At 38.4% G+C, this 20017-nt stretch overlaps 1 long non-coding RNA gene across 1 annotated transcript; it reads left to right on the top strand.

The window, feature by feature from the left end:
- The first annotated feature begins 229 nt into the window (after nucleotides 1–229).
- On the top strand, nucleotides 230–18958 carry LOC147584703 (uncharacterized). The gene is made up of 2 exons (XR_015252622.1): nucleotides 230–397; nucleotides 18645–18958. It is a non-coding gene; the product is annotated as an uncharacterized LOC147584703 (long non-coding RNA).
- Nucleotides 18959–20017: the final 1059 nt, after the last annotated feature.

The raw sequence follows: 20017 nt of genomic DNA, 5'->3' as shown, positions 1-20017 counted from the left end.
TGGCCAATACAGGGATCTGTTAACAAGATATTCATTAATTTTATAAACAGTTGAAGTTTGCAGAGACTGTAGTTTTTTGGTTCGTCTTCATTTTGAAGTGACTTGAAGATCTACTTATCTTTGCTGCCCCTCATTGTGCATGACATGGAGAAAATGGAATCTTACAGGGCTTTGGCAAATACCTTGTATAACCTGCACAGATCCTCACCTAATCCTTCCGTCTCTTCTTCCTTCTTGAGGAGCTGTCCCTGATTCTCTGCCATAGGCACAACCACCTACTTATTGAGAGTGAAGCTTTGATCCTGAAATACAAGCATTATCATAATGAAGCTGAAGCTGCCTTGGGCAAGATCACAGCTCACTATGAATTTGGGGAAATAAAAATCTGCCAAGGAAGGTAAAACCAAGGGGGCAGGGGCTGGTTGTGGAAAATGAGGGGACCTCACTTTCCTTTCTAAAAATGTTTTATGACATTAGGGAAAAAGATCTAATTCTAGGTATTGTTTATTTCTTGAGGGCATCTACTATAAGGAAAATAAATCATCTGCCAAAAGTTTCTTTTCAAACACCCCATATTTTTTTTCAACATTTCTTTTTATTTTTTTTCTTTTTCTTTTCCTTTCTTTTTAATTTTTGAGACAGAGAGAGAGAGAGAGAGAGCACGAGTTGTGGAGGGATAGAGAGAGAGGGAGACACAGAATCAGAAGTAGGCTCCAGGCTCAGAGCTGTCAGCACAGAGTCCAACGAGGGGCTTGAACCCACGAACCTCAAGATCATGACCTGAGCCAAAGTCGGACGCTCAGCTGACTGAGCAACCCAGGTGCTCCAACATTTCTTTTTAAAATATAGTGATAATGTTTACCTATAATTCAGGTAAATTCAAGACTAGCAGAATTTTCCATCTGAAAATAGAGCAGCCATATTTGAGGTGATAAGCTTAAGTGTTCTAGAAATGAGCTCATCAAGCCCTCCTGTGCATTTCCCCAGCATCTTCTGTGAACCTTTGCCTTTAAACAGATATTCAATTAAGTAGAGTGGTTGAACTGCTAAAATAAAATCTCTGCACTGGGTGTATTTGTCCTTGTCAGTTCTTACCTGAGCAAATGCAGATCTTACATTTCAAACTTTTGTATAGTCTCTGAACTTGTTCTCTTCTCAAATTACCAAATATGGTTACTTTGGTGAGCTCTGGAATCAGAGTGGGTTCAAGTCCCAGTTCAAGCACTTAGTTGTGTGCCTTAAAGCAGGCCATCTTGGGGCACCTGGGTGGCTCAGGTAAGCATTTGACTCTTGGTTTTGGCTCAGGTCATGATTTCACAGTTGATCAGATCAGGTCCTGTATCAGGCTCTGCGATGGCAGTGCAGAGCCTGCTTGGGATTCTGTTTCCCTCTCTCTGCCTCTCTCTGCCTCTTTCTCTCTCTCAAAAATAAATAAGTAAGCTTATTTATTTATTTATTTATTTGTTTGTTTGTTTTTTTTCCCCATTTTATTTATTTTTTATTTTTTTTCAATATATGAAGTTTATTGCCAAATTGGTTTCCATACAACACCCAGTGCTCATCCCAAAAGGTGCCCTCCTCAATACCCATCACCCACCCTCCCCTCCCTCCCACCCCCCATCAACCCTTGGTTTGTTCTCAGTTTTTAAGAGTCTCTTATAAGTAAGCTTTTTTAAAAAGAGCTAGAAAAAAAGCAGTCCATTTCATTTTTTTTAGTCTGAAATTTTTTCATCTCTAAGCTAAGTATTAATAATAAGTTTGTGAAGGTTAATACATGTCAATTGCTTAATGTCCTACCTAGCACATACAACTTGTGTTATCTATTGCTGTATTATAGTCATCAGTATTTCAATGTTAAATGTTAACTCCAAAAGAGATCAGTTTAAAGGATATGGATATATGATTTATAAAAGGAGAAATTCAAAAGGCATCTAAACTTATGAAGAAACACCCAAGTTCACAAACACCCAGATAAAGGCAAATTAAACATTGATCATTTGTACTCAACAATTGAAAAAGATTATTGAAAATGATAATTTTCTGCTTAGGCAAAAGCACTGTTAAACAGGCAGGTACTCTCGTACCTAAGTGCGAGATTATAAATTGTTATAACCTTTTGGGAATATGTATCAAGGGTTTTAAAAGTTCTCATACTATTTGACCCTATAATTGGATGTGTCCCTTAAGGAATTAGTCAATGAGGCTGTCAGAGATTTTTATTAAAGCAATATATATAATAATGATAATTGTGAGACTAATGTGTGAAAAGAGATGAATGGTAAAATCTACCAATGGGATGTTGTGAAATTTAAATAGAGTTCTTATAGGGCACTTAAGGTTAGGAAAAATACGACAATATTATACAACTGAATAGAGTGTATGATCTCACTTTGTTATTACATGTGTATTGTATGTGAGTGTTAGTGACACCTTTAGACATCTCCACATGAATGGCCAATAGGCATCTCAAACTTGACCTGTCTACATCCTAATTTTTTTATTCCCAGCCTCCAGTCCCTAAATCTCTCCTTAGTCTTCTTCATCTCGACAAAGGGAAATAACATCCTTCTAGTGGTTCAGGTCAAATCTTTCCTGAACTTCTCTCTTTCTCTCATACCCACACCCAATCCAGCAGCTAATCCGTTTACCTCTTCTTTCAAGCTGTCTCAAATCTGACCACTGTCCATCTCCAGCTGCTTCTCTGGCTGAGGCCTCTGTCACCCTCTGGCTAGGTCACTGCAGACGGCCCCCGGACCTGAGTGCTCACACCAGCCCTTCAACCCACTGTGCTCTTTCTCAGCACAACATCCAGGGTGAACCTTTAAAACACGTCCAATCATGTCACTCCTCTGTTCAAAGCCTCCAAAATAAAGCCAGCTCTCTTATTGGCCTATAGAGGCCATTCTGACTGGCATTTCTGCTCTCTCTCTGAATTCATTCTCTACCACTCTCCTCAAACCATTGGTTCCAGCCACTCTAGCCCTTTGTGTTCTTTTCCAGTGGGCTTTTCCACCTACTCTTTCCCTCTACCAGAAATGGTTCATGTAGCTGGTGCCATCACTATCTTTAGGGATTTGCCTGCATGTCACCTCTCCATGTGACCACTCATGTTAAAGGACCCCTTAGATCCCCTGCCAGAACCTTCAAACAAGCTCTCAGGGTCCGTTTGTGGGAGAACGTAGGGTAGTCGAGCTTCCAAGACTCCAGACACATCCAAATGAGACAGTGCACGTGGATTTCTTTCTTTCTTTCTCTTCTTTCTTTATTTCTTCTTTCTTTCTTTCTTTCTTTCTCTCTTTCTTCTTTCTTTCTTTCATAAAAAGACCCCCAGCCTTAAAGCCCCAGTATTTCCTCTCTCTGCTCTCTTAGATAACCTTTCAAAATAACACTCACCACCAAATGACTTACTTATACTTTCCTTATGCATGCTTTCTCCCTCATAGAATGTAAGCCCTCTGAGAGTTAATGACATTTTTTTTTTTTTGCTCACTGTTGGATCTCTGTTACTTAGAACGCTGCTTGGCTTATTTATTGAATAACCAAGCAAATGAACAAATAACATATCTTTAAATTAATTCGATGTTTTTTATTTCCTTGTTTATACTTTTCTGTACTTTAATTTTCAAAAATGAGATTTTTTTCCTTACTTTTATTATCAGAATAAAAACCACTATAAATATTGTTCTTTTTAATTTTTAACTTGGCAATTGCTTAGTAATTTAAGGACTAACTGAATACATGAATCTTCCAGTCTTGTCTGTATTTTGTCTATGGAGCTCACTATACAGCCCAAGTCAGCCTGATAAAGGGCGAAGTTATTTGCCTTTCCTTAACTCTTTAACTCTCACTTCCCCTTTTTCATGGCATTATTGAAAAATACCATATTTTCCTCACTTTCTAAATCTGAATCACTGTGTATTCAATGGTGAGTTAATTCCTTGCCTGTCCTTTCAATTTATTACTACCATTATGAATACCTTAATTACTTCACTGTTTGTAACCTTTACATTTCTATCACCCCTCTCCTCTTCTTCCAGTAGAGCAAATGCTATGTTGTGGTCGGTGTATCTGTGAACATACAAAGGATGCTAATATTTATATGATGGTCCAAGTTCTGGGAATCTGGTCTAGTCATTTTACATATACTGTATCCTTTTATTCTCAGAATAACCTTTTTTAGCAGCTATTATTGTCCCATGTGACAATGAAGAAAATGAAGCTCGGGGGGCTTTGGAAACTCACCGAAGAGCACACAGCTAGGAAGTAGGAGAAAGCACATCTAGCTGACTCCAAAGCCCACACTCTTTCCACTTTTTATAATACACTGTGGTTGCCTCCCAGCTTGCAATTTGTTTATTTCTACATTTATACACTGCCTCTATTCAGAAAGGATTTGAAGGAGATGATGCTATTGTTATTATTACTCTGGCTTCTACCTCCATTCTGCCCAAGCCTAGGAGGCTGGGGAGGATGGCATGGGCTGGAGATGGGTTGGGGGAGAAAGCTCATCCTGTCCCCACAACCTATCATCTTTAGCATCAATTACCAAGGGTGGGGAACTTGTAACAGAATCTGTAATGTGGGGTATGCCTGGTAGAGGCAGTGTTGGGGGTGTTTGCTATAGGGCGATTCTAACCTTAGCTTGGTAACCACTAACTATACTAATAGGTCTTTGATTTAGAGTTTCCATTGGTACTTTGGTGACTATTTTCATTGCAAAATGACTTTTTCTTTTGATTTTTTTTTTATTACTAAACATATCCTTATTCAATCTTCTTTGTGGAGAATAACTTCATTAGTTTTTAAGAAGGGAAAAAGATGGTAACTAATGTCTGTGGAGTAACACTTTAAATATATTATCTTGTCTAATCTTCACAAATCCCCACGAAATAGATCTCATTATCCTTTTTTTTTTTTTTTTAACAGATGAAGAAATTTGGGTGGAGAAAAATTAAGTAATTTACATGGCAGGGCCCTAATGTAATTCTGTGGGACTTTAAAGTCTATTTTCTGTCTACCACTTTGTGTGTTCATTCTAGATTTTACCTATCTCTGCAAATATTGAGATATGTTGGATTATGGCTCTGGCACCCAGGATCTTTTTAAAAAAGAAGAACATATAGAACAGTTTTAGAGTTTGAGGCTGCTGAGGAAACCGGCGTTATTCCAACCAAGTACAGAAATGCAGCCTCCTGGGCTTCCCAGGAGGTCTGAGCATTGGCATACTATTGATGTATCTATCTATGACTTGCTTTCTGATTTGAAATAGGTCTCTACATGTTTGTTTGTAATAAAAAGATGTTGATATTCCTTACCAAAATTAACATTACCAGGCTGATTTGATGTGTAAACATTTGTGTAAGAAAGTTTAAATGTTGACTTGTCTGGGACAACATGAGGATTAGCAAAATGGCTTCCTCAGCTCCCTTTCTTATTCTGACGGATATAATTCTATTGCTAAACTCACACTGCAGTCATATGTTATTAATGATATATCACTTATCTAGAATGTGATCTTCTAAAAGTTGCTTGCACTTGGGAAGAATCAAGTTCATCTCTGATGGTATTTAAGGGGCTGTAGAAGTAAACTAGTTCCACCAGTGTCGGGAAACTGTGAGTCATTCCATCTCTCATGCTATCTGACTCTGAATGAAGAAGGGCAATGTTCACATAGAAACCGTATAATTTGTCACGTTGAGAACAGACTGATCTTGTTCTAATGCTCTTGCAGAACTGCAGATATCTTTATATAAGGAGAAGTTTTCAGAATTTAATAAAATAAGGTTCAGCCTTAAGGAATGTGACTAATACATCTGAGATGTGTGACTCAAAACACGAGAAGGAAGAAATGCTTGTAGTTTTAACATTTGAACAGTTTTGAGTTACTTGAGTTTTTTTTTTTAGAAAAAAATAATAGCTCATTGTTTTCATACTTAAAACATACAAAAGTTCCTTTAGTTCATAGACTTAAAGGAGAATCAACCACTGGACAGAAAAAGATAAAAAAAAAAAAAAGGTCCCTAAAGGATAATATCTTAGTATTGTTATCTCATTAAAAAGTGAAAATACTTGATGCAATTATTTGCATATTGACCTTAATGTGTGATATCAATCCCAAGATAATTTCTTAAGGTATTTTTCTAATGTCCACATTTCCCTGAGTACTTCGTGCCACTCCTAGGTGTGTGTGTGTGTGTGTGTGTGTGTGTGTGTGTATGATTAGGTCTGCAGACTTGTGGGGACAAGTGTACATGCAAGTGCATGCAAAGGTAATAGCCAGCCCATCAGGGATGTCAGACATGCTGTATATTGGAAATGGGCGACGTTCTGTGTTTGATGACCCTTGCCAAACTGCAAAGTGCAAATTGGCAAAGTGAGTTTTAGCACTCACAACCATAGTTTTGAAGATGGAAGAAATACATATTTACTCAAATCCCTAATTCAATAGAGTTGCAGACTGAGGATTTCTTTATAGCACATATCCCCCCTTTTATACTTAAACATGCCACAGATTGTTTACCTCACCACATAGTAAGGTTGCACAGTGTTCTCTCTTATGTTCTCAACACTTACTGCATAGCATATAGTTACAACGAAATACCTGTTAGCTACTGAATAGATGAATACATGAATAAGTGAATCAATGGTTAATGATAGAATGAGTCTCAGAAAGGCTGTACAAGCACACAACCAGGAAAAGAAAGCCAGGTATTTCTTATTCTTCTATTTTATAGTCCCTGTGAATTCTCTTTAGATGACTTAATTCCTTATTCTCTTTTACTCTTTATTCCTGGAAATACCACCTGTTCTTAGCTGAACCAGGCCCTTCTTTCCCCTATTTTCACTTCTTTCCCAAAGTTTTGTTTAGTGACTGGAAAAAAAGCAACTTCTTCCTCAACTCCACTTTGTCTGAACATGCAGCACACATGAGTCACTCATCACTTCTAAGACACAATTGAGCCTTCCATCGTTCATGTTTGCTATAAATATTTACTGCCCTGATCTCTGATGTACTTAATGTTAACACAATGTCTGGGCAACCTCAGACCTTTGATATATCTATACTAGCCTCAGTATTTGTCTAGTCTAAGATCTCAAACTAATTTAGGTTCTAAATACGGGATCCATTCCAGTTAAGTCAAGGTTTTTGACAAAGTTGAAAACACTGTGTCTTTTTTTCTGGGTTGTTGTTCTAGGTGTTGTTCTAGAGAATGCCTATATGTCTATCCATCTATCACCTGTCCCCAAATTCTTCTAATGATCTTATGGAGTAGAAGGTGTTAGCCCCATTTTTTTTTTTCAGATGGGGATGTTGAGACTCCAAGAAGTGGAGTGACTTTTAGTGCTACATCCAGGATTCAAAGTGAGATCAGTTTGATTCTTCAGATGAAGTTTTTTCCACGACACTGTGCACTTACTTCTTCCCACTCTGTACTTGTAGAGGTCATTTAAAGGCACTGGGACCATTAAGAACTGACCAGTGTGTGCCTATCAGAGCAGACAACTACTCGTTACCCCTTGCAGGTCTCTAGATCCTGGGAAGGCAGAGAGAACAGGAGAAAACAAGGGTGTAGAAAGCTGTTCTCTTGACACATCTCTCATCCCAGTTTATAGTGTTACTGAATGGGGAGTAAAGAGATATGACCACTTCATATTTTCAGAACCAAGGCTCATTAATCTCCCTTTCATATCTATGGGGACACTTCATTTTTACTCACTTGAGCTCAGAATACCAAGTTGGGGTGGGGACATCAGAGCAATTGGTCAGTTATGTTTTAGAAGGCATTTGCGTATGATTTCACATTACTGCTATAAAAATATTCTCACACTTTTCCATTTTCACAGCTCTCATTCACTTTCTCCATTTGAATACTATCTATATTTTGAATAAGTAGACATGCAGTGTCTATCTTATGAGATTTACTCTAAAAGGTGCCAGGGGGATATGAATATGTATAGTGTCACTTCTGCTCCCTTTCCAATGGAGGAGAAAGGCATGTGACTCTTGCAAGCTAAACTGAGGTCAACGCTATAAATTCCCTCATTCATCCCTTCCATCAACAAACATTTATTAGGCTCTACTATGTGAAAGACATAAAATCGTAGAATAAAAGGCAGACTGATAACATGAAGGATGTGCAGATAAGGAGGTACAGAAGAGAAAGAACTTACAGAGAACAGAGAAGGTTTCATGAATAATGTGGCATTTGTACTATATCTTAAGTAGAAAATTCTATACAGATTTATAAGAGATGGGGTCAGGTTACAGAAGGGAAATGGTAAGTTGGCCAGTTTTAATGAAAAAAATTTGAAGAAAGCAAGTGAGGAAGAGGCCAGAGAGGATTAAACTCTTTCTGGAAGACAGGAACCACGTTTAACAAGATTGCTTCATCTTGTCAGTATGTACTTGGAGTGATGTGCAAACCTCACAAATCACAAGTGTAGATCAGTAGGCCAGAAAATATATTTATGGAAGACATGGTGGTGGTAGTAGTGGTGATGCTGTTGGAGGTGATGAGGACTGTGGTGATCTGGTGTTAGGGCTGATAGAAGAGGAAGAGAGGACACAGTAGGAAAGGCAGAGTATTGGGAAGGGAATGGAGATTCCACGTTTTTCCTGTACCACATTATTGGTGAAAGTCTATCTTAATTCTACGTAAGGAATGCAACATCAAAGGTGGTATTAGGCACAGGGGAGATCATGAAATTGATAATACAGTAGATTTAATAGTCAGCTAAACTAATTAAAGAAGGCTATGAATCTAATGAATGTGATCAGGCCTCTTTCAAACAGAAGAAGACCCAATTAAAGACAAGTAAAACTGCTAACAAGGGAACAACCTAAGATATATAATTAACCTGTAGAACTTAGTGTCAGAGGATAGAATTAATGGATAGTATTAATTTAAGTAGAACTGTAAGATGTAAAAAGCATTTGGCACTTACATGAATAAACAATGTTATTAGTATCTAATATCCCAAGAGATAAGTATCATTATCATTTGTTAATGTCACTTAAGATACTGAAATACATATTCTATTGCTTCCCTTATGAAGTTCAATAAATATAAGAATCTTACATTATACAGGCTTGAGTTAATTAGGAGTTACATGAATTCCATAGTGCAACATTGTTGAAATAAATAGAATCGACATAGCAATTAATCTATGTTTTTGTTGCCAGAATTGTTCTCCCTTTTTTCAGAATTCCCATTAATATTATTTTCAGCTGGTTTTCAATGTCCCTACAATGGTTTCCATTATTGCCCTAGGGACATTATTTTTTAAAAGAATAGTTGTTGCTGTATAGCAGCTTTTCTTTACTCATTGGCTTCTTTCTTTCTTATCCATCAACTAAATCTCAAGTCCAGATGTACATTCTTAAAAAAAAAAAAAAAAAAGGCAAAAGTTCTTACTCAAGTCTTACATATATATTTATTTCTTCCTTCTAATGGTGCAATTCCATATTCTTGAATCCTTTTTTCCTGAGCTGATTTCTTGCGTGTATTCATTAGTTTTGACAAACATTTTGGGATGCTGACAGAAGGTTTGGAATGGCAGAGGGAGGGATGGCTTTGGAATATGACGGGTCAATGTTTAGATTCTGGCTATGGTGCATAACATCCAGGTGGCCTTGGACAAGTTGTTTGACCAACTTGAATCTTGTCCTTCATTTGTGAAAGTGGATGGAAATGCCTCCCTAGCAGGTTTCTTGTGAAGATTCAAGACAATGTCTGTCTAGTGTCCATATGATGGACACTCAAGAGGTGTAGGCATTTGGGGCTATTTTCCTTACTCTGTGGCAAATGCACTGGCCTACTTTAGTTTTGCACTCCTGTGCCTTAGGGAAGAATTCAGAGCAAAGTGTCTTTTAGCTTTTTTTCATTTCTGCTGCTGCTTCTTGCTTTCTATATATTTTACTTCTGGAATCTCATTTCATGCCTAACTAGACTCTGAGTCTCATCAGGAGACTCCCAGGGCTCCTGTCTATTTTCCAGAGTTGGTATATTTGTGCTGGCTGACTAGGCTACAGGGAAGGCCACCCCTGCATCCTCGGAGAGCTCACTTTGATGCAGACAGTGTTTCCTTGTCCTTTCTTCCAGATTTATGGGCTATTGTAATGATAGGGAAATAAAAACTTTATTTTATGAAATAATTTTGTTCCTGATTTATAGGAAGGAAATGACTTCGTAAGAAGGAGATTTCTTCTACTGTAAAGGTTCAAAAAGACATGAATGATATTTCTGGAATAGTAGAGAAAATTTTATCTGTTTATTGCTGCCTGCAAAATAGATAAAATATTATGAAGCTGCAACATAACATAAAACGTACCTGTGTGTTTCCTTGTTGCTAGCTTATATTTTTAGTGCTTGGCTGTGTTTTAGCTTTGGGTTGTTTTAGAAGTATGTCAAACAGATAGTGCCCCCAGACTTGAAAATGGGAGAGGAACAGAGAAACATCCCCAGAACGAAGATGAGAAACAGAGATAGGTAGAGAGGGGAATAAAATTCAAGTAGTTAGGGTGCTAGGAATCAGGGAGTCTTGCAAGTTTAACTGAGTCAGGGTTTGCAAAGGAACTGCAGTAAGTTTGGAGTCCAATGCCTGGTATAGGGCATTAAGGCAATAAATATCTGTTGACTGACTGCTGGCAGCTACATGACATCTTCCAGTTCTCCATATAGAAGAGACCAATCCCTCCTCTTCCTTTTAGTCAAACCTTATAAGGAAAAACTAACAACTTCTTTAAACTACTGGAGAGAAGACTTCTACTTTTTCTTTCACCCTTTCCCTCTCAAAGTCTCGAGAGCAACATCCTGAGGTTAGGGCAAGGAGAGATTGCATGTGTAGCTCAGGGGTGCTAGGCTCCCCCCCGTTTCTGTCTAGTCTCTCTAGAAGGTGGACACCTACCTGTCCTACGTCTGTCCCTCCCATCAAGGCACACCTGTCTCAGGGCTTAACACTTACTACCAAAAGACAGGTCAGAGGCCTACCTGACCCTGGGTCCTGTTGGGGGCACTCATTCTGCAGTCTCAGACATGCCTCTTCACAGTTCTTCCCACAAAGGTTTCCAGGTCTAGATTTCTGGGAAATTTGAGGGAAGTCTCTTTCCAACTAAAAACCCAATCTTATTTTCCAGTCCAGGCTTACAACAAAAAGGTATTTGGATTCCTGACTTTTGAGTATATGTTTCAGTGGATGTCAGTCTCAGAGAGGGTAAGAGGATAAAGTGTGTTTCATGTTCCTCCTTACAAAATGCAAAACTTCAGACCTCATCATCCCATGGTGAATTCACTGGGGAAGCTTGAGAAATAGGCCCAAGGGCTAATTTACATCATTATCACTACTATCATCATCAACAACAACAACAAAAACCCTTGGAGAGATCAAGGCTGTGGGCTAAGCAGAGGTGGGAGGTGTGGGTGCTTATTAAAACACTGTTCATTGGTCTTTTTTTTTAATGTAAAGTTTTGATTATATTAGGTTGTTTATTGAACACAATGATATAGTCTAAAGTATGGTGTAGCTGTATGAGGCTTGTTGAGATGTATGGCAACCCAATGGCCTTCTACCCTTCTCCTTTTCTCCAGTGGAAACCACTTCTCAACTCCTATCTATAACTGGTTCTTTTGGTATTTACCTCCAAATGGTTACTTCTGGATTTTGAACTTATCGACATTTCTTATTGACTTAGGCTTTATTTATTGACTTCTCACTTTGGAAAATAAGGATCTGGGTCTGTTTCACACCCCATCTACCTCCACACAAACAACCTTCCTGTGCCCCATTTTCCTAATGTAGTTACATTGTAATGTTGGCTACTTCAATCTTCAGGATTGCGTTATTGTGATTGTGAAAGAATTACTGGCAGCTTAATTCTATAGCATAAGGTCATTGCTGCTCCTTTTCTGCACTACTCTTTGTTTTTTCATGGAATTAGTAATTGTCATTAATTCAAGCCCAAACTCGTGCGTTAGTGCACTAGTTATTCTATCAGTTTCACTTTTGGAAGATGTCTCTCCTGGAGATGACCAATCTCGCTAGTACAGGCTGGTGCTCTACTGTCATCTTGGGATCTCTTTTCACTATAACCCTGAGGACTCCCTTCTATCACTTTTGCACTGAATCCATTCCTTCTTGGACACTAGGCCTTGTTCTTTGCAAGGAGGACATCCTCCGTTCGTTTCCTGCCTAAAACACTCAGTCTAGAGGAATCAGATGTTATTTTCCCCAGAGATGAGTCTCTAGTCATGTAACTCTCCTCAAAGTTAATAGAAGTGAGTTACTTCTTATGATTCAAGATTTTCCAAGCAATTTTATATTATCACTAGATTATACTCTCATAATGAGAACCATCCATGAGAACCTTATTGGAATTTAGAGTTTAGTCTATTATCATGATTAAAAACTCAGATTTAATAACACTGAAAACACACACACACACTCCTTTACTTTTGAAAATCCCATATGACGGATTCACGACACAGTGTTTCATCTTCCTATTGCTGCTGTAACAAGTTATCACAAACTTAAGTGGCTTAAAATAACACAAATTTACTATCTTACAGTTCTGAAAGTCAGATGTTTGAATTGGCTTTCACTGGGCTAAAATCAAGGTATGGACATGACTGTGCTCCTTTCTGAAAGTCCTATGGGAGGATCCATTTTTCGCCTTTCTTAGCTTCCAGAAGCTACTTTCACTCTTCGGCTTATGGCTCCTTCCATTTTCAAAGCCAGCAAAGACCAGTGGAGTCTTTCTCATGATGTCATCTCCCTGGATCTGACTCTTTTGTTTCCCTTTTTCCCATTTTCCCCTAGTGCGATTACTCTAGGCCCACCCAGGTAATCCAGGATGATATTCTTTTAAGTTCAGCTGATTAGCAAATTTAACTTCATCTACAAGTTTGATTCCTTCTTATCACGTGATGTAAAATAATCACAGGTTTGGGGGATCAGCACATGGACATCTTTGAGTGGCCATTATTCTGCTGCAACATGCAGGAACTCTTTTTTCCTCTAAAATGCATTCATTTTTGAAATAGATATGACAGTCTTTAACTTTGCACCCTGAAACTATTGATTTAATGGCATAGGACAAAAAATGAGCAATAATTCATTCAATCCAAACTTGGGCAATTTAAGTCGGCAAACAGCTGGGACCCTGCGTTTGTCCTCAGTTTACCAACTTCTTTGGTCTTGATAAAAACAGATACTTTTCCACCATCATAATCTAGACAGAGAAAATATTATTTTAAACCACTTGGTCCTAAAAAAAAAAAAAACAACTCAGTATAAGTGGTTTAATTCATTTGATAGAAATATAAACTTTTACATTCTTCACAGTACTTTGGGTGGTTTTACTTACAGATTTATTTCATACAATTGATTGAAAATAAAGTTATTAGTGTCATTATACCAACAATGAAAAGAATTCTAACAGCAGTATACACCACACAATTAAAATAAACACACACACACACACACACACACACACAACCACATACCTCCCTATTGTTAATAGTCTAGAAGTCAGAGTCAAAATGGAAAGATTTGTTGTAAAGATATTAACACACTAATAATCAATCATAGATTATTGCTTCAAGAGATACATTGAAAGTTAAAATAGCAGGCATTTTCCAGGAAAATGAATATGTAATACTCTAAAGGGCTGCATCTTTCTTTGGTCCTTCTAATAGGCTCATGGTTTCATTTCCTTTGTTTTGCTCAAGTCAGTAATGCAAATGTTAAGCTCCCTCTCTCTATTAGTGCCCCTTTACAGTAAGTTGATACTTTGGTGCTTTTAAGTGGACCTAAATGGTTTTTAGACATTTTCATTTCTGTTTTCTACCAACCAGGAAGGCCCTAAGGGTGGAGAGTCATGCCTTCTTTGCAATTCTTCACAGTTCCTATAGAGTTTATTACAAACTTAGATTTTTGTTATTCACTCGGGAATATAATAGTTGGTGAGTAGTTGCCTGTAGAAATGAACAGGGAAAGAAACGTTGTTTACATGGGGAAATGGTATAACTTCTAAACTACTAAAGTACATTTTTGAAGCCCATTTTTGAGTTGAGACTTAGAGTGTAGAAAACTAAAGGTTTTATAAGATATCTTTTTTTTAATTTTTTTTTAACATTTATTTATTTTTGAGACAGAGAGAGACAGAGCATGAACGGGGGAGGGTCAGAGAGAGGGAGACACAGAATCTGAAACAGGCTCCAGGCTCTGAGCTGTCAGCACAGAGCCCGACGCGGGCTCGAACTCACGGAACGTGAGATCACGACCTGAGCCGAAGTTGGCCGCTTAACCGACTGAGCCACCCAGGCGCCCCATAAGATATCTTTATCTAGGGTTATTATACTTTAAATTAGTGATGCTGTCTCTCTGAGCCCAATGGTTCAAGAATCAATTAAAATATGTTAGAGTTAAGCTTGCAACCACTCATTCTGTCCCACTCCCCAAGTTTCTAATTGTTTTGGGTGCCCGATTTAGAGACACTTTATAAAACGTGATGGTTTTCTAAGCTATAAACTAACAGGCAACTCAGAATATGTGTGTGGGTCATCTTCTATCTCCAAAGTTGGTGAAGTAAATTGCAGCAAATGACTCATTTCTCACAGCTCCAGCATGTTAAATCAATGAGTGTGTTTGCTTGACTCTTGTCTCCTAATGAGCTGAAACAGATAGAACATTTCTCATGCATCCAGATGGGATTATTTTGGAAAGTAAACTAATGCACATGCCCACACAAAATTCCTCTGCTATCTCTGGCCAGATTCTGTTAGCTGCTCCCCAAGATGATTTACCGGCCATATGAGACTGAGCTGCTCCTGAATGTTATTGGCACCATAGGAATTCTTCCAGAAGACAAATTTTTCTATTTTTCTTTGTTCAGTTTAATAATTTTATGTACAGTATTTTTTTTAGAGATTTTAGATATTGTGTTTGTATGTGTACCTATGAGTGTGGGGGAGGTTTACGTTTTATTACAGCGGGAGGAACTGTATGTTAGTACAGTTATTTGACTTTGGATTGATTATTTATGTCAATGATTGCTAACATTTAAAATTATTTCACAAAGTTTACTCCCCTTAATATGTAAAATTCTCTTATGAGTCACTAAGAAAAAGTACAAACAACCCGAAAGAGAAAAGGAATTTCCTTTGGTTATGTAAACCGGAGCAACTTCTAGAGGCATTTTTTAATTTGTACCAAAAGTGTGATAAAATATACTTTCTGTGCTGCCAGCAGTTACACTTCTAAGATCATATACTAAGGAATTAGTTTATAATAGCCATAGGTCAAATCTTAACACAAGTTTCGCTACAATGCTATTTATTAAAAATAAATAAACACAAAGGCTTGAAATAACCCAACTGCCCCCAAATAAGGAATTGGTCCATGTTAGCTCAGGCCCTCCAAAAACAGAAGCCAGGATAAAATTAGCAATACAAGACGTTTATTAGGGTAAATGGCAGTGAGGGGAAAATGCAGAGGGAGAACCATCACACCGCAATGCAGGTCTCACCCTTGTGAGAGAGAGGGGGAAGGAAGGAAGTTTGAGCGAAAGAGCTTTAGACAGTGCAGTTGAACAGTTTTGGCGAGGTTGAGAGTTCTTAAGCCAAATTGCCTATCAAAGAAGTCCTGTGTCTCTCAGGAATGCTCATGGGAAATGTGACCTTTGCTCAGATTCAGTGGTGATTCAGAGAGCAGCAGCTGAAACCGTCAGTCAATTATACTCTATGCAATAGGAGATTTAGGAAGAGTATTTTTACAGATACCAAGTGTTAAGCAAGTTTTGGCATGACCGCATATGGATTTAATCATTACAGTTTACTGAAAGAGATGAATGTTGACAAGGAAAAGTATTATAATTTATTTTTCTTCACAATTCTATGTTTAAATTTATAATTAAAATATTAATTCACTTAAAATTTTAATTAACTTTATATCCTTTATCATATACATAAAGTAACCACAGATCATCTTTATACCTTTTAAAATTTGGGAAAAAGAGACAACTGAGATTCGAAAATGCACTAGAAAGACACTGCAAAGACAGGGGCGCCTGGATCGCTCAGTTGGTTAAGCCTCTGAGTCTTAATCTCGGCTCAGGTCATGATCTCAAGGTTTGTGAGATGGAGCCCCCTTGGGATTCTCTCTTCCTCTCTGCTCCTCCCTGGCTCATGTGCTCTCTCGTGTGCCCTCTCACGTGCTCTCTCTCTCTCTCTCTCTCAAAATCAATCAATCAATCAATAAATATTTTTAAAAACTAGAAAGAAGCTACAAAGACAATTCAGTCACTTCACATTTACTATAATTTTTCCTTTCCTAACCTTTGATGCTAAGTTTTAATCACAATAACGAGAAAGGAACTTATGAAATTCCATATTGAGCACAGGTCAGTCATACATGAATATTAAATTGAGAAAAGTATTCCAGTTAAAGTATAAGGCTATAACTGAGGTTATTGCTTTAAAATATTTTAAAATACAATTCCTCTTATTTTTCTGGAAAAGACATGAAGTATGTGCGGTGGATACAAGGCTAAATAGAGAAACAGACCTTGTCGATTACTTAGACTTTATATTGTACATAGGAAAGGCCAGGGGAATAACAGGGTACAATGACTAATAGCAGTAATGAGTAATACCAGTTCACACTATGATGAATCTGGGACCTTCTCTTTCTGACCATGGCATGTATGCACAGAAGATCAGCACCCCCCCAAGGGTGAGGAGAATAGGTGGAGAACAGGAAAACCCTCCTGCTGAGGTAGGATTTTAAATATGTCTGCTCTGTTCTGTGTTCCCACACATCCACCTGTGAAGTACATCATTCAGTGATGATTAATAATTTCTGTGACGATGACCTTTGCATACATGCCAATTTGCAATTAGCTACTTCAGATGGAAAAATGGAATTTTAGAGCTGGAAGCAACCTTAGATTACACTAGTCCCATGATAGTCTATGAACAAGAGTCCCATGGTCAAATAAGCTTACATATTATTACATGGCACAGCCCCTCCACTTATGATAGTAATTAGTATATTAAAAGATATGAGAAATCTTGTTGTAAAACTCCATTTGATTTTTAAAATATAGTATTTCTTTTTAAAAAAATTTTTGTTTAGTGTTTATTCTTGAGAGAGAGACACAGAGCGTGAGTGGGGGAGGAGCAGGAGAGAGGGAGACACAGAATCCGAAGCGGGCTCTGGGCTCCGAGCTGTCAGCACAGAGCCCGACGTGGGGCTCGAACCCGCGAACCGTGAGATAATGACCTGAGCCGAAGTCAGACGCTTAACCGACTGAGCCACCCAGGTGCCCCAAAATACAGTATTTCTAAATAAAAGTAAAAATCTTCCTCCATGTAAATCTCATGTTTCTTCATGAGACACACTGTGGGAAACCAGAATCTTATCCTATCTTTTCATTTTTATGTGAAAACTTTGAGCTAAAAGGGTTCAATTTACCTGCCCACAGTCACATAACTGGGTTCTGGAAGACGGTGCTAAGACCAAAGCTGGCTGGCTCAACAGTGCTACTGTTAAAGGTCACGTGGCCATTTTGCCATCTTTAGGTAAAGGTAGTTAAACTAAGACCTTTGGGAACTTGGATAAAAACATCTACAATAGCTGATTCAGAAAGTGTCCAAATATTGTGAAGTGTACCAAAATGACAAGTAGAAAATAAGATTCGTTCTCGTCTTCCTTCCTCCTCAGCTACTGTTTTCAGGATGTGTTTTAGATTATTGGGCTGAAGAGCAAATTTCCTTGAGGAGCCGCTTCTGAGTAGCAACTTATTAATTGCTTCTGAAACGATTTTGAGTTATGTTTCTTTTATTGGATTCCATTGTGGAATCCTACAGAGTGTGCTGCTTTTTCTTCGATGCTTTTAGAGTTATTATGAAGGCATCTATTTGGCCAAGTGGAAAGCAGACTGAAACGCAACCCTCTAAATGTACGCTTTGGGGTGATTGTAGATTCTTCATCTCCTAAGGGAGACTGAGCATCTGGACCCTCAGTTTGCCCCTTCTCCTGCCTTGAACACTGAACTAATTTCCCAGAAGATTAGAAGTAGATTGATGTAAGGGTGTGCAGGCTGGGGGTCAGACCATAGGCTAACTGGCTCTTCCAGTTGTTGATGTTTTTGTTAAAGTTTCCAGTGATCTTGATGCCTCATGTTGAGTAAGAGATCCAAGAATGTAGCCAGGTCGCTGGACTGAGACCAACTATACAAATTCTGAAGCTCTGCTGGGTTTGCACCAAGAAACACAGGTGGTCTTACCGAGCCACTTCAATCCCAGCCTGGCCCGAGAAGAGCAGCAAATACCTGGGCGTGTTTATTATTCTCTAACAAATATTTTCCCATTTATTTCATTTTTAAAACAACCAAAGACAAAGCTTATTCAGCTGTAAAAATGAATTTATGTCTTGATTCGGTTGACTTTCCTTTTGTATTTTTCTCGGCAAAAGGGAAAGTGCTGGGAAATGGTAATTAGTTGTACAAGGCCATCAATTAAGGAGCCCTTAAAAGAAAGTGTAACCTGACGTTTTTTTTGCAGGGGGTGGAATAAGGGTCTCCTGGCTTACTCAATTATTTCTGGACTCTTCCACAAAGACCCTCTGAATGTTTGTTTCCACAGAGATCTCGACAAACACTGGAGACTCATCAACCGGAGTGAATTCCCTCAGTGAAATCGCGATCCTCTGCCAAGAATCAAAGGTCATCCCAGTGGAGTGCCGTCTTCGTGTTCAGCCGCTACGGAGTGTCTGGAACAGAGTGAGAACAAAAATGATCCCAGTTTGGTGCCCCCTGACTCTTTCGGGAAGAATCCCAACAAGACTGCCACCGGGAGTTCAGAGAACACATTTGAAGACTGGGGAAGGGCCAGGCTAAACAAGGGAGAATAGTGATGTAAAGACAATAAGATAAAGGAAATAAATGACTCAAAGACAAGTTTTAAGCCAATATTTACACCCATATTGCCATATTTACAGCTTAAACACTATGCCCCGAACATGCAGGAAGTAAGTTTTTATGAGTCTCTTAATGAATGTTAAGTCAATAATATCCCAAACAATGGGCCCCAGTGAACTTTCTTATGAAGGCCATCCAAGTGAGTTATTCAAATGTAGTCAGCTGAACTCTGTAATGCACATTTGTAGAAAAGAGATTTTCAAATTAGCCATTTCTGATATGACAGAAAGCTTTCTATTTCTTATTTTATTCATTTTAAAATGTATTTATTTTTGAGAGAAAGAGAGAAAGAGACAGAAAGGGCAGAGAGGGAGAGGGAGACAGAGTATCCCAAGCAGGCTCTGCACTCTCAATGCAGAGACTGACGCAGCGCTTGAACCCGTGAACTGGGATCATGACCTGAATTGAAATCACAAGTCGAACACTTAGGCAACTGAGCCACCCACGTGCCCTGATAGAAAGCTTTTTAGACCATGACATAGAATTAGGAGAAATTATCAAAAGAAGCCATGGCATAGAATTAGGAGACTTCTATAATGCCTGACTAAAAACATCTACACAGCAGATTTTACTGTCGACAGAAGCAGTGGTCAAAGAACAGGTGCCACCATCACCATCATCTAAGAGAATAATTACCCATGCAGATAAAACTAATTAAAGGACCAATTAGCAAAATAATATGCACAACTGGAAAGTTCGCGGCAGCCAGGCAACTGAGCAGATAGAATGGATGGGATCAATGGCTTGGTGCCACGTAATCAGGAACTGCTTTTTTTTTTTTCTTTCTGGTCTTAGAGACATCTGACCTATATTGGCTCATTAGCAGGTCCAGATGAATGATCAATAAGGCAGAAACACTCTGATCTCATAAAACACAAGCCCAGCAAAACTACCACTCAACTCTTTGATCTTAGTGAGATGCTCAGATAGCACTTCTAAAACTTGTATTTATTTTTTGGGTGCCCCATTGTTCGGTCTCCTCCGGTTGCATTTATAAGTGTAATAGCAAATGACAGTCCTGCCAGTCCTCCTTAAAAT

Source organism: Puma concolor, chromosome A1 (assembly GCF_028749965.1).
Source record: "Puma concolor isolate L17-30 chromosome A1, mPumCon1.1.hap2, whole genome shotgun sequence".
NCBI classification, from domain to species: Eukaryota; Metazoa; Chordata; class Mammalia; order Carnivora; family Felidae; genus Puma; species Puma concolor.
The sequence above is the reverse complement of the archived record's forward strand: the minus strand, read 5'-3'. Positions and strand labels throughout refer to the sequence as shown.